This window comes from Ochotona curzoniae, unplaced genomic scaffold (assembly GCF_017591425.1).
Source record: "Ochotona curzoniae isolate NIBS_2020 unplaced genomic scaffold, NIBS_Ocur_1.0 patch68, whole genome shotgun sequence".
Classification (NCBI taxonomy): Eukaryota; Metazoa; Chordata; class Mammalia; order Lagomorpha; family Ochotonidae; genus Ochotona; species Ochotona curzoniae.
In genome coordinates, this window is record NW_024467048.1 from 771647 (window position 1) to 796010 (window position 24364).

General features: G+C 41.1%; 1 protein-coding gene and 1 pseudogene across 4 annotated transcripts in view; both read left to right on the plus strand.

The window, feature by feature from the left end:
- Positions 1 to 24364, plus strand: part of LOC121168160 (voltage-dependent L-type calcium channel subunit beta-4) — a 262860-nt gene that overhangs the window by 184175 nt on the left and 54321 nt on the right. The gene's annotated exons all lie outside the window — the stretch shown is intronic.
- On the plus strand, positions 16237 to 16354 carry LOC121168162 (annotated as a pseudogene).

The following is a 24364-nucleotide window of genomic DNA, read 5'->3' on the forward strand; positions in this document are numbered from 1 at the left end:
TTATATGAGAAATGTATTTCCAAGTATTTTTAAGAAACAAACATTGTGTTAAGAAGTTTCTGAGCTTTTGACACCATGGCCATCTTGGACCAGATCGTTCTTTGCTGTGTGACCTGGGATGTGAACCACAGGGCACTCTTAAAGGCTTCCTTGGCTGCTACCCAGATGTCAGCAGCACCTACTCTAAGTAGCGAGAATGAAAAATGTTTCTGGACAGGGCCAAATGTTCCTACACTGGGATGGAGTGGAGGGCACAGAATTGCCTCTAGCTGGGAACTGGTGTTCTAAGCCCATGGTTGGAAAGGGTTAGCCTTGCACCAGAATAGAAACTGGATGCTTCCTGTTGCATTTCTACAATGCAGTTTTTTGTATTTTTTGCAACTGCTTGCAGTTTCACTATTTTGGCTTCTGTGTGAGATATCAACACTCATTATTAAGTATTAATAGGCTGTAGAAAATGTAAATATATATAATTCCTTTCAGCAATTTATAACCAAGATAACACGTAAGTTGACTATTTACAAATTGTCTAATGAACTTTCACCTCACAGTATGTCTTTTTTATGATGGAAAACTTTAGCATGAATAATTTTTTAAGTTCTAGCCACTTTTACTGTTTCAAGATTCGAATAGAGTCAGCTGGCCCAACTTATTTCATTATTTATATCTCATATATTTATAATTGTCTTCATAACAAGCAGAGAAGGGTGTTTTTCAGGAACGCATTCCAAAGGGGGCTCTTTGTCTCCCACTTTATGTAAGAAGAGAATATAAGTACGTAAGGAAGCTTGAAAACCCCAGAAAAGGTCCTGGAACAAAATAATCAAGGGTAAGAACTTAGTTGGAATTTCCTTTCTTTTTTAACCTGCCCACTTAATGTTTTTCAAAGATAAAATTTGTTCCTCTCCGTTTCAAAGTTCATAAATCCTTTATATTAACACTTTTGCATTTCATCTAAAGAAAATTGGAAGTTATCTAAAATACCAACCTATCTCCTGTTTGGATAAACTCTGAGCTACGTGGGCATTTGGGGTGAAAATTTATAACCTACTTCAGGAGCCTGGTCCACTGCGTATTCATTTTTGCTGTCGTGGCCAGAAGGTATATTGCTCTGTTTGATTTCCCCTCTTATGCTGCAGTCTTGTTGACTGTCTCCCTGCCCTCATACTGCAATGGCTGTTTCCCCAGCCCTGGAGTTTGAGCCAGTTAGAGTCTTAGGGCATGTTACTCTAAGTATTCCTTTAGCCCCCCCTCTCCGGGTGCATTGGTCCTGATTTCTCTGCCATTATTTTCATCACCTTTTTGGCCTTTGTGATTTTTTTTTTCTCATGTTGCCTTCAAGATCTCCCTTTGCCCTGGAGTGGCGATCCCAGAAATGTAGCAGGGAGCCAGGAAGATACAGTGGAGGATGTTACAGTTTGGACAGGATCTGGGTCCCTAAACTCATGCAGATGTTGAAACCCTGAAGTCTTAGGTTAGTGGCTAATGGGTGAATGTTAATAGCTCATGGATTAAGGGCAGAGACTGTATCCAATTATGGCATGTGGAAAGTGAGCCAAGTGCAAGGTTTTTAGGTCATTGGGCTAGCAGAGGCTGACCTCTAAAGGGCAGTGCTAGCTTCTCCCTGTGTCCTGACTTTCCTCATAATTGTTTCTCTTTATACACTCTGTTATCCTCATTCTCACCAGATAGCCAGACACATAAATGTGTCTGGCTATCCCATCTTGGATTGTGAACCTCTGAAGCTATAAGCAGAAATAATCCTTCCTTCCTAAGTGGCAATTCAGAGGTATTTTCATTAAAGTGATAAGATGACTAATGCAGAGGGTCTGCACTGGAGTACCTATTCAGGTGTCCTGATTGGCCTAGGTAACTCCTCTACCTGGAATAAAATCCTAACTTCATCATCAAGCAGGAAGTCCAGCTTCTCTTTGCCTTAAAAATGTCCCTGCATGGCATCTGCTTTGGAACTTTCCAAAGTGTTCCAGGTCGCCACCTCTCGCTGAATACACTTGCTCTGCCAGGAAAGGTCTGGACGCACGGAAATTAGCAGCAAATGAGCTCCTTATTTTCTGTGTCTCATGCCCTGTGCACCTGGCAAGGCCCTTTTCCTGAAATCCGCCTCTCTTCAGGCCTTTGTTCTTTTCCCTTTGCCCCTGCTCCGTGGCTCCCCGCTTGGCTTTCCTCAGCAGCTGATGCCACCCCGTCTATCCATCCATACATCCTCCTCCTAACTCATGGCACCAAGCTATGCTTAGGAACAAAAGCCTTTGGAAGAATAAGTGAGAACTTTTGATCCACCTGTGACCCCCTTTGAAAAAGCAATTCGGATGCTCTCTGTTGCAGTTGTCTTATTTGCTATTATCTCTACTCTACCTCAGTTTCTTTTATTTGGAAGCTGTGTGCTGACCTGATTGAAATATTCTTAGCTCACAAAAGTGAACAGCTGGGCCAGCATTTGAAGCAGGACGAGACTTGTTGCATTCTCCCTGGCTGAGGCTGAGAAAGGAGGAGCTGGCCAGAAGGAAATGAGAAGAGTAATGAAAATTACTCAAAATCAATTCAGTGTTTGATTTTTAAAAAGCATGTACTAAATGCACCACAGTATCCTGAGTGGCCCCTGGAACAGAAGGAAAAGTGGATGTAAGGGAAAAGTAGTCTGATCTCATCAAGAGTTCCAGCTTGTTTTGGCAGATGCACCTCGGCTGTGGAAGATGACACTAGTGGCAACTGAGTGAAGATTGTATAGGGGCCCGCTGAACTATCTTCGCAACTTTTCTGTAGATCTGAAAGTGAAAGTCTGCTTTAAAAGGCAGCACATGTTTTTCTCGAGAATAATTTGGATTGCTCATCTTTATTTGGTAATTAGTACTTTAAAGATTTGTCTTAGGAAGGAAATATTAACATGTAAGACAGTTGTAGCCTGTAGGAAAGAACAAGGTTATAGCTCATCTGTATTCCTGATGTGTTAGTGTCCTTGCTTGTACTATTTTCTTCACCTTCTGTTCCCTGCTGATTCTTTGTCTCCACACTTTTTCATTCAATACACATTTGCAAAACTAGGTACTGGGTTCAAATCTAAGAAACAATGAAATGAATCCCCATCCCCAAGAATGTACAGATACCATTTACATCATCTAATAATGTAAGTACTGTCATACCAGAAGGACATAGTAATTTTAATGGAAACTAAAGCCTAGAAGAGTTTGTTAGAAAAATAATCCTGGAAGTAATAAGACGGCATGGGGAGACTGACAAGGAGGTGGGGCAAAAATTAAGTGGCTGAGTAGACAGGAGCCATCAACATCAGAAGGGTCTGGTGTTGCCATTCAAAACTGATTCACTCCTTCAGTTTTTATCAGATGGATATAGGAGGACAGCAACACATAAAGATCAGAGATTTTGTCATGTCATGATTCTCCATCCATCACACTGACTCAGTATTTCTTGAAAACACGGCTAAGTCTGAAGGAGTTGTTCTTGCCTTCAAAGGAGTCAGTGATGGGAATCATGGTTTATTTTTAAAGTCAATATTGATTCTAATGCTCAATGTCTGATACTTAAACAAATAATACTTAAGGCAGTGATTTTCATCCTGGCAATGGAATGAAATAAATCTTTGCTTTTATTCTTGGGCAACCCATGTCTTCAGCTGCTTTCCATTTTTTAAAGCCTCCTGTGATTAAACATGAGAAGTTCTTATTTAAAGGGGCTGATGAATTGCTTCTTTTTCACGCTTGAATTAAAGCTAAGAATAAAAATGCATCTCAGCACTTTTTAATGATTCCTAGACTTTCCGTACTTTTGGGGAAAGTGCCAAGTCTTACCTTCTGGATCCCTTGATATTCTTGGGATCCAGAAGTGCTCATGTGTTTATGTTTAGAAAAAAAGAGGTCACTGCTTCTTGAAATCTGAGCCTCTATACCTTGGTGTTTCTGTCTGGTTCATATCTCAGCCCTTGTAGTCATCTTTCCTTTGCTGACTCTTCTTGTCGTTGATATTTCCTTCAGTGGTGAAGAATAATCGCTTTGAGCTGGAGGCTGTGCCCTATTGCAGTGCAACCAGAAAGGAGTAAACTGAATCTGACCCTTACTTTACATGGCTATCATAAAACTGATTTTTTATTATTATTGTTTTCTTTTAGACCACGAAGAGAGCAGAGCATCTACTCAAGGCTTATAAACACTTGGCTTTGATTATCAAATTAATGGCTCCCCTCCTCCTGCCACACCAAGCCTAGGAATAATTTTCCTCTGATGCAGAAAGAATTGAATTTTTAGTTTGAAAGATGAATGTTTTTAAGAAAGATTATGTTTTAGGCTGAAGCTACCTGCAACTTATGTTATCTATATCATGGGTGAAACTTTAAATTGGTAATACAACATATTAACAAATGCAGTGATAATGGGTGGCAAACATTTGACTGGTGAGAATTCTATTTGAGATATGTAAATGACTGTGAGAAGTATCTGAAGTACAGTGGCCAAACTTCATGGTGTGTGGCCTCAAAATCTAAGGTTTATCCTCAGGCCTTAAACACTAGGTTATCCCGGCTTATACCCAAACCGTACTGCCAGGTAAAATGAATTTGATCTTGTTCTCACTTCATTATTGGACTGAAGCCTTGGTGGAGATGAAATGACAGCCTCCTAGATTTAGTTCTTTTTTTCCTTTTTGGAAATGTCTGCATTACATTTCAGAATGTTTCATTGGTAAATATTGCATAGGATTCCTGTGCATGTCTCTTCCCACATGGTTAAATTATCCTGAAATCCAAAGAAATGTTTTGACTTCCATCTCTATCATTAAGATGTTTCTGTTACTGTCTTTGTTGAAAATGTCAGAGTTTACTGACATGGATTTTTAATCCACCAAGCCAGTAGGAAAAAAAATCAGGTTGAGTGACAGCACATTTATTATGATAATAACCAGTGGCGTCACTGGAGTTAGTATAACTTGTAGCTTTTGCAAATTATTCAGCTGTTACTCAATAATGGGACAGTGCATTACTCAACCTTGATTGAGAATGTACCAATGGCTCCATTTATCAGATAGTGAGGATTTAAATCTTCAGTGAAATTAATGACAGCTGTAGGAATTCTCAGCTGCACTTGTAACTGGAAGTGCTTAACCATCCAATTAATCATGAATGGATGGATTCAGTGAAACACAAAATTCAATCCGCTTTTGCAAGGATGGCTTTGAAAAATTGGAGGCCTGCATTTTTCTCTATTGAATGCAAGTGTGTAGTGAAATGTCATAAATTCTTAGAAAGAATGCAAAGAATTGTTTATCCTTTACTTCCTGCCTTTTTTTTTTTTCTTGCCTGCTTCCTACAAATATTTATTATACACCTTTCATGTGCCAAGACCACTGTAGGGACCCAGATAAAAAGGATATATATTGAGTGGGTCTTCTTGGAAAGGTAGAACACCCACAGCTGCAATTATAACTCAATGGGTAGATGAGGAGAAAGGGGATTTGTCAACTAGATGTCAGGCCCCTGCACAGGGAGAGAGGAGGCATCAGAATATTTCTGCACCAAGGATTTTCAGAGTGCATCCTCTGTTCCTCCCACTGTGGAGGAAGCATGTTTGGGAAGTTAGAGAGGCATACCATGGCCAGAACTTGTTGGAAGAACAAGATGAAAGGTGAGCCTAGAAGTTGACAGGGACAATTTAAGATATCCTACCCATCTATTTGTTGTTGCCTACAGGAGACATATCTCACCAACAAAGATCAGTGGAAACTATATCTCATGGATTTTGATTTTTTTGCTTCATCTCTTCAAAACACTTTTTTTTTCTCATTAAATTCTTCACTGACTCACAGATCATATAGTAACATCATACAACTACATTTTCTTGACGAAGGTTCTTTATTGTCTTCATTTCTTCAGTGACACATTAGTCATTCAGTAGCATGTTATTTAACTTCATGGCGTTGTAAATTTTTATTTTTCTTCCTGTTGTTGATTTTGTTTTGTGGCTTTTAAGAGGATATATAGTAACTGTGTAATGGAGACTAACGTATCCAGATGCATACAATGCAGTATGCATCCATCCCTACTTTCAGATCAAAGATGGACTCCAGACTATACCATTGTAGTAAATTGGCTAAAATCTGTCGGGGGTAGGAGTTTTGGGGGAGAATCCCAGGCTATACAAAATTGTATCATATAACTCAAAAACTCAAAATAAAATTTTTTTGAAAATGGACTCCCAATGGAACTGTTAATTATATCTTGAAAATAGGATGCTGGGCTCTCTGCCATTGTCCATGCCTGTAGTGATGGACATATGACTATTTATGAAGCACTGTACTATAGTAACAATATAGGGGGACTCAGTAGGAGGGGAGGGGCCTTGGAGAAGTGGAAATCCCAGGGCCTATGAAACTGTATCATGAAATGATGATAATAATAATAAAACAAGAAAAGAAGTCACTCCCTGGCATATCTCTCTTTTGAAGTAAGTAAACAGATGTTTTCCCATTTTTTGTTTTAGTGTAATAGTATAAAGCAAAGGGACAGGCACTTGGTCTAAGGGTAAAAATGCCTGCTTCCCTGATGGACTGTCTGGATCTGACACTTAGCACTGACTCTTAACTGTCTAGATCTTTTCTTGTTCAGACATCGGGAAACTATGGGTAGTTGCTCAGTTGGATTCTTTCTACCTACCCAGGAAACCTAGATGAGTCCCCAGCTCTTGACTTTGACCTCAGCCAGTCATCATTGGAGTTTGGGGTCTCAGCCAACAGATGGTTGCTTTTTTTCTATCTCTTTACCTCTCAAATAAAAATTTTTAAAGTACAAGATAAGGATTTTGAGTTGATTTAGTACTGTTTATATCCAGCTTTAGTCAATATGAGGGATCTTCAAACAGTTCATGGAAAAGACACATTATGAAAAAGACTGAACAAGTTTCAAAATTTCTCTTTAACAAATTCAAGTTACCTTTTAATTTTACCTTCCACAAGCTTTCCCAAGTTCCCTGGTAGGCAGAGAAAGATGCCAGATGAATCTCAATTTCAGTTTCAAAGGCAGAATTCTTCCAACTCATGGCACAGTGAATTGCTTAGGACTTTTGTAGAGATTTCCAAATGAAAATGTGACCAGCAGACTTTCAACAGAAACCAGCATCCCATACCAGACTACCAGTTTGAATCCTGGATACTTCACACCCAATTTAGCTCCCTCCTAACATGCCCAAGAAAGCACTGGGAGATGGCCCAGCTGTTTGGGCACCTGCCTCCACACAAAAGACCTGGACAGAGTTTTTGATACTGGGCTTCAGTCTTTTGCAGCCCTGATTTTGGTAATGTGAACCAACAAATACATGATTCTCTCTCTCTCTCTCTCTCTGTCTGTCTGTCTGTCTGTCTTTTCTGTTATTCTGTCTTCCAAATAGATAAACCCATCAATATTTAAGCATACTTTCACCCGATTAGCAGCAATTAAGAGTTCAAAAGAATTATTTTTTTTTTAAAGATTTATTTTTATTATTTTTTTATTGGAAAGGCGGATGTACAGAGAGAAGAGACAGAGAGGAAGATCTTCCGTCCGATGATTCACTCCCCAAGTGAGCGCAACGGGCCGATACTATGCCGATCCGAAGCCAGGAGCCCCTTCCGGGTCTCCCACGCGGGTGCAGGGTCCCAAAGCCTTGGGCCGTCCTCGACTGCTTTCCCGGGCCACAGGCAGGGAGCTGGAAGGGAAGCGGGGCTGCCGGGATTAGAACCGGCGCCCATATGGGATCCCGGGCGTGGAAGGCGAGGACCTTTAACCACTTGCGCCACTGCGCCGGGCCCCAAAAGAATTATTTTTTAGGGTCCGGTGCAGGAACCTAGTAGCTAAAGTCCTCACCTTGCATCCTCCAGGATCCCATTTGAGTGCCAGTTTGTGTCTTGGCTGCTCCGCTTCCCATCCAGCTCCCTGATTGTAATCTGGGAAAGCAATTGAGGACGGCCCAAAGCCTTGGGACCCTGCACCCGTGTGGGAGACCTGGAAGAGGCCCTGGACTCCTGGCTTCAGATTGGCTCAGCACCAGCCATTACAGCCACTTGGGAAGTGAACCAGTGAATGGAAGCTCTTTCTCTGTGTCTCCTTCCCCTCCTCCTCTCTATATATCTGCCATTCCAATATGAAGAAATAAATCTTTTTTTTAAAAAAAAAAAAAGAATCATCTTTATAGATTTTGTGTGTAGTGGAGAGAGATTTGACCCATTGCACATGATAGGCTGAAACTTGATGAAAATTATCGTGGCTTTTTTTTTCTTGAGGGAACGGAGCACTGTTTTTGATTGGCATGTAATTATTCATAGGTATGCAGAGATACAAAGTGATATTCTGATGTATGCACATTGTGTGATGATTAAATTAGAGCAGTTAGCATATCTGGCACCTCAAATATTTGTGATAAGAATAATAAAAAATCCTCTCCTGGCTATTTTGACATATCCAATACATTATTGCTAGGTCTTGTCATCCCACTGTGTGTAGAATATCAGAAATTGCTCCTCCTATGTAGCTGTAACATGTATCCATTGCTAACCTTTCACCATTCCTCTCACCTCTTGCCTTCCCCATTCTCGGTAATCACTGTGGTACTGTTAGGTTCTATGAGATCGACTTGTTCAGATTCCGCAGGTGAGTAATTTTTTGTGCTGTGATTTTTTTCCTATCATATTGTCCTCTAGGTTCATCCGTGTTATCACAAACGACTGGATTGCATCCTTTGTGACTGAATAATATCCCATTGTGTATCTGCCCCACATTTTCCATCGATTTGTTCGTGGATACTAAAGCTGATTTGAAATCTTGACAGTTCTGAATAATATTGCAGCAAACGTGAGAATTCAGATGTCTTTTTCATGAAATGGTTTCACTTTATTTGGATATGTATTTCCTGACGTGGCACCTGGATCACACTGTAGCTGTATTTTTGATGTTCAATAATTTTATGCCAAAATTCTCAGCACTTTATGTAAAATACACACGTTTATCCAAAACCACAAATTCAAAAAGCTGACATGGAAAGAACAAAATTTTGAATAGTCTCATATATACTTAAAATAAAATTTACTTTAGAAATCTCCTGACAATTAAGGACTTAATTTTACTAGTGAATTCTGCTAACCATTTAATGGAAAAAGAACAGCAGTGTAATAAGCAGTTCAGAAATCAGAGAAAGATTAAACACATTCCAACTAGTTTTGAAATCAACATAATCCAGTATGAAAAACCTAATGAGCATATAAAAATATTTCAGAACCATAGTAACAGTACAGATTTTTAAAAATAAAATCTGGAAAAAGTGTAAATATATAATATATGAATCACTAGCCTTTTCTGCACTTTTTTCTTTGTGTTTCTGCCTGCATTTGAAATTTTTGATTTGGCATGTTTTCATGATGGTAGTTATTCTTTTACATCAAAGATAGGATTCCATGATTTCCTTCTTTTGGGATTTTGATAGTCTCATCTCTGCTTGCTTAATGGTGTTCCATATGTTTATTTTCATTCTTTTAAGCTTTTTGGTCCAATTAGGTATGCCTTCTTCAAGCTCTAAAATTCTTCTGTCTATTCAATTCCATTTGTTCCATTTGTGTTTTCAATTATATTTTTTATTTATTTTGCTGACTTCTTTGGTCATCTTGGATTATCTTGGATTATCTTCCTAATGTCATGGAATTGCCTGTTTTCTCTTGTATCTCAGTAACATTACTCTTTCATTTCTTCATCAAGCCATTTGTCAAGTTCCATTTCTTTGTGGTCTATTGCTACAGAAATACTGTATTCCTTTGAAGTTATCATGTTACCCTGTTAACGCATGGTTGTGGTTCTCTGTTGGGCTTTGTGCATTGACTGGATGTGCAGGGTGTGTGTGTGTGTGTGTGTGTGTGTGTGTGTGAGAGAGAGAGAGAGAGAGAGCGCGGGGGTGGGGGTGTTGCCTTTTGTTGTTTGGCTGTACAGGGGCCAGGCTATAAGACTGTGCCCAATTAGAAATTGTGTCAGTTATGTTTGAAGGTTGCACAATTATGGTCATAGGACCTCATGGGCCAACCTGCTCAGGGAATTCTCCCTAACTCCTTCTGGGGCTGAGGTTTAATGGATAAGGCCAAGTATGCTTCTTGGGACCTCAACAGTCCAAACATCTGCTTATTACAGCCGTATGAGGGTGGGCAGGTCTGCCCAGGTGGCCGGTCAGGCACTCAGGAAAGGCTACCTGGCTGCTTCCCAGGGTCATGTGGATGAATGTAGTGGGCAATGCTGCCTACTGCTTCCCTCGGTCCCTGTGGGACATGCCACCCAGAGCTGATTGTTTGCTTCTCAGTGCGGAGAGGAAGTGAGAAGGGAAGCTGACACCTTCTAGGGACACAGAAGGATGGATGGAGCTTCCTTAGCCTTTTTCTGGGAACCTCTATGGGCTGTGCTGCTCAGGGTCTGCCACCCAAGTTTTCCCCAGGCAGCTGCTTCACAGGATGCCAAGGGGGTAGTGTCTTAAGGTGGCTCCATGCAGCAAAAGCCTGGGAGCTACAGAGCACAATGAGAGCTGAGGTTTTTTGGTGGTGTTGTTGTTTTCCCCCAAGAATAGTCTGCAAGGTGGTAACTCCCAGGGTGGATTAAGTGATCCTCGGGAATACCAGGCTTCAGGTGGCATGAGTAGCACTGCTCCAGCTTAACCTTTTGCTGCCAAGCAAAAATCATTAAGTTGGGATTAATTTCAAGAGACACAATGGCAGATGATATGAGCATGATTCCCCATTTTAGAAGGCCATTGTATGTCTCCTTGCTCTGCAGCGTATCGTCGCGTGCTCCCTGTCCTGTCCTCCACAAGTCTTCCTGCCTGCGGTTGGCAGAAGGGTGGAGGAGGCAGTCCCTTCAACTCCTGGCCAACACAGTTTCAGGGGCTCAGCCTGAAGGGACTGCCTCCAGGCCAGAAAGGGTAGGATTGCACCTGGCTCTGGGTTTCACCGTAAGGGTGTAGTACTAAGGGATGGGTTTAATTTCCCTTTCCTTCCTCCAAGCGTGAAGTGTTTCTCTCCATTCTGTGTTGCTTGGAGTCAGGCACAAGGAGCATGATCACCTGTTGTCTTCTACCTTTGTAAATACATCTTTTCTTATTATGGTGCAAACACCAGGCACTGTCTGCCACCTGGCTTCCCCAGCTGTTGTGAAGGTAGATGGTGTGTGACCAGCTGTTCCAGTTGAAGAGGGGGTGGTGGGGGGAGGACCTCACTCAGTTGCATTCTTTTGCAGGCCTCTAGGTGTTTCATTTTTTATTTCTCCTCTCGCCTCCTTCCACCCAACTTTTGAGGTGACTTAGAAGAAGAACATAAAAATAATAAACAATGTATTGTGAGACAAAGAAGAGAATCTAGGGAAATATAAAGTAGAATAAAAGATCTATGGCTAGAACTTGGCCATGAACTTTATGATGGCTAAAACAAAAACCAACACATCATAAACCCTGTAGTCTGTGGGGAGAAAATGGCCCAAGACAGACGATGATTTAATTTTTATTTTTCTGTAACACAGATTCTAACACTTGTGAACAGCTGGTTTCTCTGGTTCCCAGCCTTCCATGATCTAAAAAAAACATTTTCACAGGGTGTGTGTGTGTGTGGCAGAGGGTGTCTTCGCCCATGAATTTCTCTGTGTTAATGTGATCATTTCCAGTGTCTCTTATGTACAAGGCATCTCTACAGAATTCTCATGTGGGGATTAATTTGGTGTTCCATCAAGACAGCTGATAACATCACCCGCCAAGAAGGGCTGTGTCAACTTCAGCCACATTGACTTAACTCTTCTGAGGATTGCTCTTTGATAATAATTCATCGCAGTTTATTTTTCTTGTGAAGTTTGTGCATCCTGCAAGTACGGGTTTCATTTTTCTTTCATAGCATCTTTACAGCCTTCCATTATACATGGTGATAGTTTGTGTTATATTCCAATTTTGTCGTGGAGCAATAGAATTTGCAATAAAACCAAGTTCTGTGGAATTTACTTGATAAGACAAAGATTGCTTAAAACAAGAAAGGCTTACTTTTGAAATTCTTATTCTCAATATAAATCCTGGCATCCACCCAGGGAGACATTTTGTTTGCCTATCATTGTTGATTTTTTTTTCTTTTTGGTTATAAATAAGTTCTGGAACAAGTGGCAGACCACATTTCAATAGCAATTTTCAAAATTCAATTCACACTCTTTTAAAGTCTTTTGTGATCTTTTCTTAGAAGGACTTATTTTTAGCAATAACTTTGTTGTATTATAGATAGTATTGTCTTGGACTTAAATAATTGGTGATCAGAAGCTTTTCACAACATATTAAGGTTCCAAAAATGATGATCTATCGAAAATTCTAAATATATGTAGAAACCTCTCACCTCTCTTTTATCACCTCTAGTATTTCTTTCTTTCAGTCTCAGTGACCCATAAGAAGATAGAAAAAATGCTGATAATTTGTTGGTGGAAATATCTTAAAAATGTTGAAAAGTACTGAAATCCTCAAGTTGAAAATTATCCCATTAAAAGATATTATTGTACTCTTTTATACCTTTAGCAAGTGTCTAGTACTATGCTTAGCACATACTAAACAATTGATAAGTTGTGTAAAATAGAGCTACTTCAAAAGGTTTGAGGAAGGTAAAATTAAAAGATACATTTATCTGCATGCAGACTCACTCTAAAAATCCATGAATATAAGGGATGTTTAAAATCTCATGGAAAATGCACATTGTAAAAAGCTGCATGGATTTCAAACTGGTTTTTTTTTGCCCCAAAAAAGACTTATCTTTCAATTCCATCTTTTCTGATTTGTTGACACACCTTCTTGCGTATCCCCTGCATCTAAGCACTTTAATTTGTTTTTTTGGAGTAGATTTCTGATTTACCATTTTTCTCTTTTGCCGCTGTCATTATCCCATCAGAATCCCAGTCAGTGTGTCTGGCTGCCGCCTTTCACACTTCCAGACAGCACTTCCTAATGCATCTTCTCAGTCTGAAACTCTCATTCATTGACTTGGTGCAGCATCAGCCAGCTACTCCCAGCCAGATGGCTGCACACACCTCCTCTTGGCTGTCCTGATGGCTGTGATCATGTGTATTCTGCCCCGCAAGTTTCGTTTCCTCTACTCCTCATCAGGAGCTCTGAAGTACTTGTTTCCCAACACGGAGAGGCAGCCCTCCCGTGCCTTTATGCTCGCTGATCCCACCTTTTTGTGCAACACCTGGGTTGCCATTTTCGCATCCCAGCAGATCATGAAGATCAAGTTCAAGCTTGGCTTCTCTATCTTCAGTGCCATTTCCATCTCAGACCTCTGCCCTCCTGCAACCCCAAAGTTAGTAGCTCTTATTTCTTCCATCAAACAGTGGAGTTTAGCACTAAACTGTTTTGTTTCATAAACACATATCTCATTTCCTCTACATGATTGTGAGCTATTTAAGGGCAAAAGTGTGATTTTTACTTAAAAAAAAAGAAGAAGAAAGTTTTTTTTTTCACTTGAAAATTAGTTACAGCAAGAAGGGGAGGTCCTTGAGTCTCTGTCACCAAGTGGGAGACCCAATCAGCCTTCCTGTCTCCTGACTTTGACCTGGCCCTGCTCTGGCTATTGTAGGCATTTAGGAAGAACCCCAGGATGATGGCCCTGGAATTCAGCCATTTAAATTCTATGTGTTTATGGATCATAGTTCCTAATCTGTTAAGATGAAGATCCAACATGATAATAAATCTATTTTTGAGTAGTTCAGCACAGTTTAAAATTGAGTTATTTGGGAGGGGGGTTGTTTATTTTTTGTTTTGTGTGTGTCTGTGTGTGTGTTTGTGAGTTATGTGTTTTTTAAGCATATATTTCCAGAAAACAAAAGAGCATGGAAGTAGGATTAAAACAAACCCTGCACAGCTAAGTGAAAGCTTACAGGTATTGAGAATTCTAAGCATTTGGAATGGATTAGCTGGTTTTGTTGAGCTTGCTGGCTTTGAGTTCCAGGATGTTGATAGGCTGGCAGAGGCCAGAGGACATGGCAGTGCTCCATGTTGGGTGACCAACCCCAGCTGTGGCCATCAGGAGAGGGTTACTGGAGTCATGAAGATGAGGCCCAGCCCCTATAGACCCCAATGATTGAAAAGAGCTCATTCAAAGCTGCCTCACAGCTCAGGATGCAAGGGTTGGGGTCCATGAGCCCCACATGCAGGGGACAGCGGTGTGACTCATGCCAGTCACTGATAGAGAAACTCAGTTGGCCATCTTCTCTTCATTCCAGAAGAGGCAAGGCCTCCCGAGGGAGACATAGTTATTGCAGGCCAAAGAAATATGGAGAAATAAGGCAATATAATCACTAAATTTTGTGTTTGCCATTATCTTTAATCATCCCAATGCTCTCACCAATAGCATTTGATTTATGTAAGATTTATATCTCTATCTTTTTTTTTTTAAGAGAGGGGTTAAAGACAGGACATGGGTTTCCCAGGAATCAGTGTGTGATTGGGTAGGTTATCTGAGGGTAGTTGTCTCATGGGTAAGTGAAGGAAGCTACAAAGACAATGGTTTGAGCTGTAAGCAGAAAGGAGCTTAAGGAGTTGTGCAAGGTAGGCATTTCACAGGGTTCCCTTTTGCAGAAGTGACTCATATTTGGGAAGTTTTACATTTTGGGAGGGATCTTGAATATTCAGGAGGGACAGGTGTTAATACTCACCAAGTCATCATGTATGTTAAATGTCTGATGGTGGAGATGTAAGCATTACAGGGAAGGGGATTTTGGCTTCCTGTGTCAAAAGGTGATGTTGGGAGTATGACAGCCACTGGCAAGTGACTCCTGAAACCAGAGAACTGGATCAGCAGTCTCTCAATAAGAAGTGTTAGTCACTGCACTGCATCATTGTCTAGTCAGCTGCTTCCCCATCAGTTTTCAGAATTGGAGCTAGCATGGTGGCATGGCAGGCTAATTATCTGCCTATTGCACCTGCATTCCATATGGGCACTGGTTTGTGTCTTGGCTGCTCCACTTCCATCAAGCTCCCTAATTTGTGGCCTAGGAAAGTATAGGGGATGGCTCAGCCCTTGCTTGAGCCATGTGGGAGACCTAGAGGATGCTCTTGGCTCCTGACTTCAGATTGGCTCAGCTCTGGCAGTTACAGCTGTTAGGGAAATGAACCAATGGGTAGAAAATCTCTCTCCAAGTTTGGATGGAATCAAAATTTCATCTCAGGATGGGATGCTATTCAACAAGTTAAGTCCCCAAAATCAAGTATGCCACCAACCCTGCGTGGAGTGTTTGCACTGCCCTGAACATATAGCCTTTACATCAGCTCTGTGGGTTAGGTTTAAAGTGCTCATTTTCAGGAGAGAAATGAACACACAAAACATAAATATCTTGTCTGAAAACAAGCATCTGATGGATGGAAACCCAAGGATTCCAGTGCAGGCCACCAAGTTTCAAAGCCCTGAACTACTTATTCCATGTCCACTCTTGCAAGAATCAGCATCCTGCACCTTCTGACACAGCAGGTTAAGCCTCCACCTCTGATACCAGCAACCTGTAAGAGTGCTGGTTTGAGTCCCAGCTGTTCCACTTTTGATCCAGCTCCCTGCTAATGTGCCTGGGAAGCTAGCAGAGTATGTCCAAGTGACATCCACATGGTAGGCTGGGATGGAGTTCTAGGCTCTTGATTTCATCTTGGCTCAACCCTGAATATTGCATTGATTTGGGTGGGTGAGCCAGCAAATGAAAGATCTTTCCTTTTCTCTCTCTTCTCCCCTGTTCCTATCCCCATTACTTTGATTTTTCAAATAAATACATCTTTGGAAAAATAGTAACTACCTGCTTGCCTTATATTTCTAAGTGAAGCATAAAGATAATTCAAGCACGTAAAGTCAGAGTAAGTCTCCCAGACTCATTTGTAGGCAGTACCATCATCTCTTTGCTACATTTGTTCGTTCCTTTGTCTTGGTGTGGAAAAGTAAAGGAACAGAATTGTGTTTTATCTTTGATAACTTTGGACATGGTACTGTGTTCTCAGATAGCCTGTGGGAACAAGAGAGAACACAAATGTGTGCTAGTCACATCATTGGTGATAGTTGATGGTGTGTGTGTTGTTCTCCAACGTGTGCTCCATCACTAAGCATTTGAAAACCTACTTTCTGGTGCTGTTAACCGCAAACTTCAGAGGAATTCAGATTATGTAAGAGAGGCTCTTCTTGGAAAAGCAAGTTTTCCAGTCACCAATTGATAGTCTTGTCTATGACCATACCACCGTGAACGCGCCCGATCTTGTCTGATCTCGGAAGCTAAGCAGGGTTGGGCCTGGTTGGTACTTGGATGGGAGACCAATTGATAGTCCCGGTGACTTGGGGCAAGCGGCTTGAGCTCTCTGTAAGGCCTCCAAAGAGCGTTGGAGGGAAATCAAGACTATGTGCCAGAGAGCACCTAGCATACTCAGGCAATGTTAGTTCAGCCCTTGAATGCAAAGAAAGGGGAGATTAACTTTTTTCTAAGCTTTCAGTCTTGGTGACCTGTTTATGTAGCAGTATCTAGCTATGCCTCACAGTTATTGACTAATTAACAAGGCTGGAGAGTCAGCCAAAGCTGGGATCACTCACTTGACCACCAACATGACTTTGGTCACCTTACTTAGTGTCTCTAATCTTTGTGTGCTTCAACATAAGTAATGAGCTCTACCTCTTCAGTGTTTCTAGCAATGAAAGTGGTAATGTCTATATGGTGCTGTTTGCTTCCTATCAGAGCCCAACTTCCTAGCCCCAAAGACTGAACTAAGAATAAGGTCTTTTCTTCTAACAAAATGAGCTCTAACACAGTAAACACAGAATTAGCAGATAAAAATAAAAGGGAAAAAAAAAAAAGCCTTGTTCTTATTTCCTCCGATTCTGTGGCATTTGGAGATGATGAATACCTCCTCAGGGAAAAGCCCATAGACCATATTGGGATGGCCCATGGAGACAGGAGCAAGAGGCACATGTCACGTGGCCACAACCCAGGATCCACGCACAAGGAAGGGTTGCAGTGCTCTAAGATCCTGTGACATGAAGCTGGGACAGGAAGCTAGGAAGGAAGCTATGTGTAAGTGGGTCACTCATACAACAGTCAGCCTTTGATGCCCAGGCAACATGTGTACAGCTTCCAATCCCACAAACCAGGTACCACCTACTAATTTACATGTAATATCTGTATCTAATTTTAACATTATATCATCCAGTGTTTTGCTTGTGAGGCGGAGACAAAGACAAGACAGATATTTGGAATGGCTTTACTTTGGCAGGCCAGAGCCAGGAGATTGGAACTGCATCAGGTCTTTCATGTGGATGGCAGGGACCTACTTTCAGTTTTACCTGCTGCCTCCCAGGCTGCACGTGAGCAGGAAGCTAGAAACAGGAGCACAGCTGGGGCTTAAACCCAGGCACTCATGGACAGTGGCATAGCCACATCGTCTAGTTTTTCAAACTTGTAGGTCTTCAAGCCCGTAGGCCTCACAAATTTAAAAAAAACTCTCTGGTGACCAAAGGGAAAAAATCAAACCTACATAGCCTCTGTTGGACCTCCCAGATCCTTCAAAAGTATTACTCTTTTCCAAAGAACACTATGTATAAAAAATACTTAACAAAAATAGCACAACCTAGTAAATACTCAATAAAAACAGTGGCCATGATGGTTTTGAGAATGTTGCTTATCAGAATCATTTTGAGGTTAATGCAAATAATTTCAACCAATATAACTCTGTAAAGAAGGTACACATCTCTCTATATAACTCTGAATGGATAGGGAGAGGTAAATGGCAGTCTATGAATATTCTATGTCTATGAATGTTCTCAAGGTAAAAATTCAAACTGTACAGAAAGATAAAAAAATTAAAGATGAATGTGTTTTGTTCCTCCAATATGCTTCTACATAAGACTGTCACTATAATCTTTGTAACAAAGTTTAAAGCAACATACTACATTACTTTGCAATTTGACCTTGTGACATAGCAGTTTGACATTTCATAACTGAGAGGTGTGTGCCATATTCTATAATGTGCACACACTATTCTGTCTCATGAATGATCCAAATTCCTTGGTTCTCTCTAGCTGTTTTTTGGTGGGTCAAAACACTTCAATAAATTTAGCGTAAAGACGAATTGCTTTTCGTTTGTGATTCCAGAATCAGACAATATCCCATCCATGAAATGGACTAAATATGTCCCTGAGTTGAGCAGAGGGCATTGGCTGTGTAGGCCGAGAGGTGCTGAAGAAGCCTAAGAAAGGCAGATTGGTTAGTTCAGATACTTTCTGATCAGGGTTCAAGTAGAAAGGACTTTCTTATCATGCTGGCTAAGCTGATCTATTGAACTGTTGAGAATTTGGCTGCGCTGTCTCCCTCTCCTGATTTCTTCACTTGATCTTAGCCAAAAGGCCAAGAAGCAATCTCTCCTGATTTCTGGAATGATCAAGTACACAACCCAGCTTGTTCTTGGCCTGGAACTCTTGCATGAGCGATTCAGTGATCATAAGCAGGATTGCCTTAGGTGCTGTTATATTAGCACTTATGCCTGCAGGTTGGTTTCAAGTTTATTTAAACAGCTTCAAGTAGAATGGCTCACTTACATTTTTAAAAAAGATTTATTTTAATTTTTATTAGAAAGGCAGACAGATACACAGAGCGGAGGAGAGGCAGAGAGGAAGATGTTTTGTCTGTTTACTCACTCTCCAAGTGGTTGCAACGACCAGAACTGCGCCAATCCAAAGCCAGGAGCAAGAAGCCTCTTCCACGTCTCCCATACAGGTGCAGGGTCCCAAGACTTTGGGTCACCCTCAACTGCTTTTCCAAGGCTACAAGCAGGGAACTGGATGGGAAGTGGGGCCACTGAGGCATGAACCAGCGCCCGTATGGGATCCCAGTGTGTGCAAGGCAAGGACTTTAGCCACTAGGCTACTGTGCTAGACCCTCAGTCACAGATTTTTTTTTTAAAGATTTATTTTTATTATTTTTTCATTGGAAAGGCAGATATACAGAGAGGAGAGACAGAGAGGAAGATCTTCCGTCCGATGATTCATTCCCCAAGTGAGCGCAACGGGCCGATGCTATGCCGATCCGAAGCCAGGAGCCTCTTCCGGGTCTCCCACGCGGGTGCAGGGTCCCAAAGCTTTGGGCCGTCCTCTGCTGCTTTCCCAGGCCACAGGCAGGGAGCTGGAAGGGAAGCGGGGCTGCCGGGATTAGAACCGGCGCCCATATGGGATCCCGGGCGTGCAAGGCGAGGACCTTTAACCACTTGCGCCACTGCGCCGGGCCCCCAGATTTTTTTTTTTTAATTGTTAACTTTTTCTGAGACATTGGGAAGAGGTGCAGAGAGGGAAGTTGAGAGACAGATGGAGAGACCTCCCTCATGTTAGTTCACTGGCCAGATGCCTGGGAGCAGGGGAGTCAATGCAGATCTTGTAAGTGGGTGCAGGGACTTGTGGACGTCGAGCATCTCTGCTACCCCAGGGTTCGTGCTAGCTAGACGATGGAAATGGAAGCAGATATACATGCTTTCAGATAATTTATGTGTATCTTATTTCTGGTTGTTTTTGTCTAGTTGCCTCTAAGTGTGATGCCCATTTATCTTCTTAGCACACATGTGAATAGGAGTTTTTCCTGCATTCTCCCTAATTCTGGGTATTGTTAATGTTTTTTTATAGATCATTATTTCTTCATTATAGATATTTATTCATTATTTATATATTTGGAAAGTACAGAGTTTATTAAATCATCACTCTTTTCCTATTGATTTGTAGTGTTTCTTATATTGGTCTCCCGTGTTTAGGGATTGGTGTATAGTTATTTCACTGATCTGTAGCACTAATAGCTCTAGTTTCCATAATTTTATAACATGTTATAATATCTGTTTTATGCTTTAATTTTTTATTATTAATTTTATTAATTTCTGTTAAACCCTATTTTCCATGATACAGTTTTGTAGGTATAAGGATTGCACCCCTCCACCTCCCCTTCCTCCCTCTGTCTTCTCTCCCCACTGCTTTCCCCATTATTATTAAAGTAGTGTAGTCCTTCATATGCCTTAAATTTTTTTAAGATTTATTTATTTGTTATTGGAAAGTCAGATATACAGAGAGGAGGAGAGACAGAGAGGAAGATCTTCCGTCCATTGATTCACTCCCAAATGACTGCATGGCCGGAGCTGAGCCAATCCAAAGCCAGGAGCCAGGAACTTCTTCCTGGTCTCTCACGTGGGTACAGGGTCCCAAGGCTTTGGGCCGCCCTTGACTGCTTTCCCAAGCCAAAAGCAGGGAGTTGGATGGGAAGTGGGGCCCTTCGGATTAGAACTGGTACCCATATGGGATGTAGGTGCATGCAAGGCGAGAACTTTAGCTGCTACACTATCGCACCGGACCCCATATGCTGTAATTTTTTTGTGAGCAATGTCTAATGATCAGTTTTTCCAGTCAACTTTCTTATTACTTTCCCAACTTGAGCTCAGGTTCCTATTGCAATGATCTTTCCAAAGCCTAGAGGCAAAAATTATGTATGCTCTTTGTGTGAAGTCAGCACGGTGTTGAGAACTCCATGTAGTTTCCTTTCCCTGAAACCATATCAGTGACTCAATGTTTAAAAGTTTAATTTTTTTTTTAATTTATTAATAGAGAACACCAATCTTTATTCCACTGACTCTCTCTCCTGGTTCACAATAGCCAGAACTAGGCCAGGCTGAATACAGGAGCTCAGAGTTCAATTCAGATCTTTTGCGGTGATCAAAACAACTTAAGGGTTTGAGCCATCACCTACTGCCTTCCGTGCATTAGCAGGAAGCTGGAATTAGGAACAGAGCAGGTGCTTGTACGCAGCTGGCTGATACAGCATGTGGCTGTCCCAAGCAGTGCTTTAATCACTGAGAAGCCCACCTGCACTCACTCTTTCATTCAGTGAACAGATTTAAGCACTGATGATATGCAAGGCTTTGTGCTGGAAACTCTAAGACCCACAAAAGGACAAAGAGATAATCCCATCCTGAAGTGACTGTATTTGATTCACTCTGGCTTCCATTGTCTTGATCATCTGTGGGAATGCATTTCTGTTCTGGATGACCTCCCTGGATTCTGTGAGCTGTACACATAACCATTGCCTTATTGAGGGACTTAAAGCCAGTAAAAACAAAAATCACTCCACAAAACTTTTTCCAGGCTAATTTTCCATTAAGCAGATCCTGAGGTTATAGAAATGACACAGGCAAGGGTCAAGTTCTTTTCCTACATTTTTTTCTCTTCTAAATCAAGCCCTATTTTTTTTTAACCTGCGTCCAACAGGAGAAGATAACTTTTTTCTTCTTATTTTTTATATATACACTGATTGCCTAAGGCTTCTTTTATGTGTTGTTACAGGCCTCATCTGACTTTCAAGGAAACGGACTATAGTGTAGGAGTATGCTTTGTAAACCATTCTAGAGAAAATGGGAGAAGCAAGCCTGCATCAGTGACCTTACTGGAAGGGTCATTCATAGCAGTTCACGCTTACAGGAAACAATTAGTGGCTTCATCTGTGTGTGGCACAGCTTCTCACAACAGCTCGTTCCAGATTTCCTGGCAAATCCTGTTGTTTCATGTTCCATCTCTCTACTGTAACTAGATGAGTGCAGCATGAGCAGCCGCCCTTGAGTGAAGACCTTGTGCTGGGGCTAATATTTCCAGGTGCCAGGGCTGGGATCAGCCAGGTGAAGCTGCCCCGCTTACTCACCAGTATCACCTCAGTTGTTCAGAAGTTCACACTAAGTCACTAAACAAGCAGATCTGGCTCCTAATGTGGCTGCTCAATGTGCCATAATATTCTATGGCCTGTAAATAGTAAGTAAAGCTGGGTCCCTGGAGGCCAACTTTGCCTGGTGAATGATCATTTTGCCTTTCTCAGGTGGAGAGTAAGCTGAAAATGTCACCATCACTACCATTAGATACGATTCCTGTTGGATGCAAACACAGTCGTGGTTATTTTGAATGCTTTTCAATGCTTATGTTTATTCATGTTGCAGTTTATATATACATGTTCAGCATTACGCACTGGTCATCAAAGCAGTTTTTCCAAAGAACATCAGGAGGAAGCAATCCTTGTGTTCTATTCTTCCCCCAGTGTATTAAGTTAACCCATATGAAAGGACAAAAAATAGCAGTGTCTGCAATTTCATAGGGTCCAATTCAATATAAAATTTGTCAGCCCTCCTCCTGCCCCCATTACCATTGGTTTAGTTTGCAAATCTTGTAGTTCACGTCTCACTTTCTTTCTCATAGTGCCTATTGGTGAGGGATGGCATGGCTTTCATTTGCATCTCTGTCTGGGTTTTCTTTGTTTCTTGTTACTTGTGAGGTGCATTAAGAGTCTTGTGTTGTCTCCATTTCACTGTATCCTCAGATCGTGTACTCAAAGAAATATCTGCTGGAAATCAGGCCACTTGGGGCAATTGCCAAACCAGTCAGTACACAAGGACACAATTGGCACTTTCTAAAAGAATTTTACTTTCTCCTAAATAAATTATGTAGTTGTAATAAGGCCCCTTAATTTGTACTCCATTTGTGAGATGATACAGAACAAACCTGTGCTTTTAACTGTAATATGTGTTTATGCATAATTATAATTTAACTGTAAAAACAAATGTAAAAATAAGTAGTGTGAACACCATTGGAGAAGTCATCTACATAAAGGAAAAAGAAAAGCTGTAAGGGATTTCTGGAAACACCAGGTACAACTAAAATGGTGGTCCAAAGCCATATTGTTAAAGTCAAAGATTGAGGAAACCCACAGATCAAAATCTTGATAGTCCAGATAGACCATGTGAACTCAGAAATGGTAAACAAATCTTCTGGAGAGATTTGCAGGGTACTTAGTATGATTTCACATGGGCATTTCTTTAACAAGACCTAAATTGGAAATATTTTTACCATATAATCAATAGCAAACTATTGCAGAATGCTTTATTTTACTGAAGGCAACTAAAAATGTTTGATATTTTAATGAAATTTATGCTTCACAATTTGGGGCAAGTATAGTCAAAAAGGTTCTGCCCACACAATTGCTCCGCCTATATTGGTCTCTCCTGGGGTGAAGCTTCCTCAGGTACTCCATCTCTGGATGGAGTAACCACAGCCTCCTCCATACGGTTGGTGTGATGCTAACATCTCTAAGCTGGTGACTCACGTGGAACTTGCATTTTTTTTAACATATTGGTTACTCAATACTATGTCAGTTAATTCCATAATGTTATAAATTGTTACTGATGTTTTTTGGGGGCTTTTAATTGATCGGGATGATACTCTGCCGGCTCTACTTTTAGACCAGAGATGGTTTCCCCAAGAAGCCATTGAACTTATCTTGACAGGAAGATGCTGGACTCTATGTTTGGTATATGCTTGCACTGAAAGAATCTCAACTGAACTTGAGCTGTGGTAATGCAATAAGGTGGAGGAATCCACCATAGGGGGAAGGTTAGGGGAGGGGTGGGGGGAATCCCAGTACCTATAAAACTGTATCATATAATGCAATGTAATTAATAAAAAAGTTAAAGGAATACCTAAGCCCTTTATGGTTTCCCTTCCTTTTTTGACCTTTTCTGGACATGCTTCTGAACTTCACTTTGACTGCTCTTTGAAGCCTGAAGAAGCAGCTCAGGCAGTTTAAAGGCTGAGTATGAATTTAAGATCTTCTGTACAATAGGAGTGGACAGCTGGAGTTATTAAGCAGCCATTATTCCTTTTATCAACATTTTTGAAGATGATCTATTTGTAAGAAGCCATCAGAGTTTTCTTAGAGAAAAACTAAGTTGTCGTCTTTGACATATAACTTCAAGATTTTCTCATTCTGACAAATGCTGGGAAGGTACCCATTATCCAGTTCTCTGGATTAAACCACAGTTTTGACAAAAATCTCTTGCTGTGAGGTTAGAGTTGCCAACAATTGACATTGCAACCATTAGAGATGGCATTGGCCAATGGACCAACCACCTAAAAAAACTTGGCATCATAGAACAAAAAAAAAAATTATAGATTCTGTTGGGAGAGAATATATCTTTCCTTCAACAAATTGGAAACCTGAGGTCCTGCCAGGCCAGGCACAGTACAAACATGTGTGCATGGAGACATCATCTAGAGCAGCCTTTGCTGAGCATACTTGGTAAAAGAGATGAAGAAGAAAAGTGGGCCTCTGCAATGTCAGTAAGGGCAAAGCTTGCCTAAGGGAACTTTATGCCTGAGGACAGCCTTGTAAGTGTGCCATTCACTCATCTATCCTAGAATGTCTGGGAGCATCTAAGAGGAGCTGTGCTCATTCTGCACGGTGGAAAAGTGGACTTTTTAGTCACTGCAAGCTGAGTGAAGAAAAGTGGGCTCAACTCCA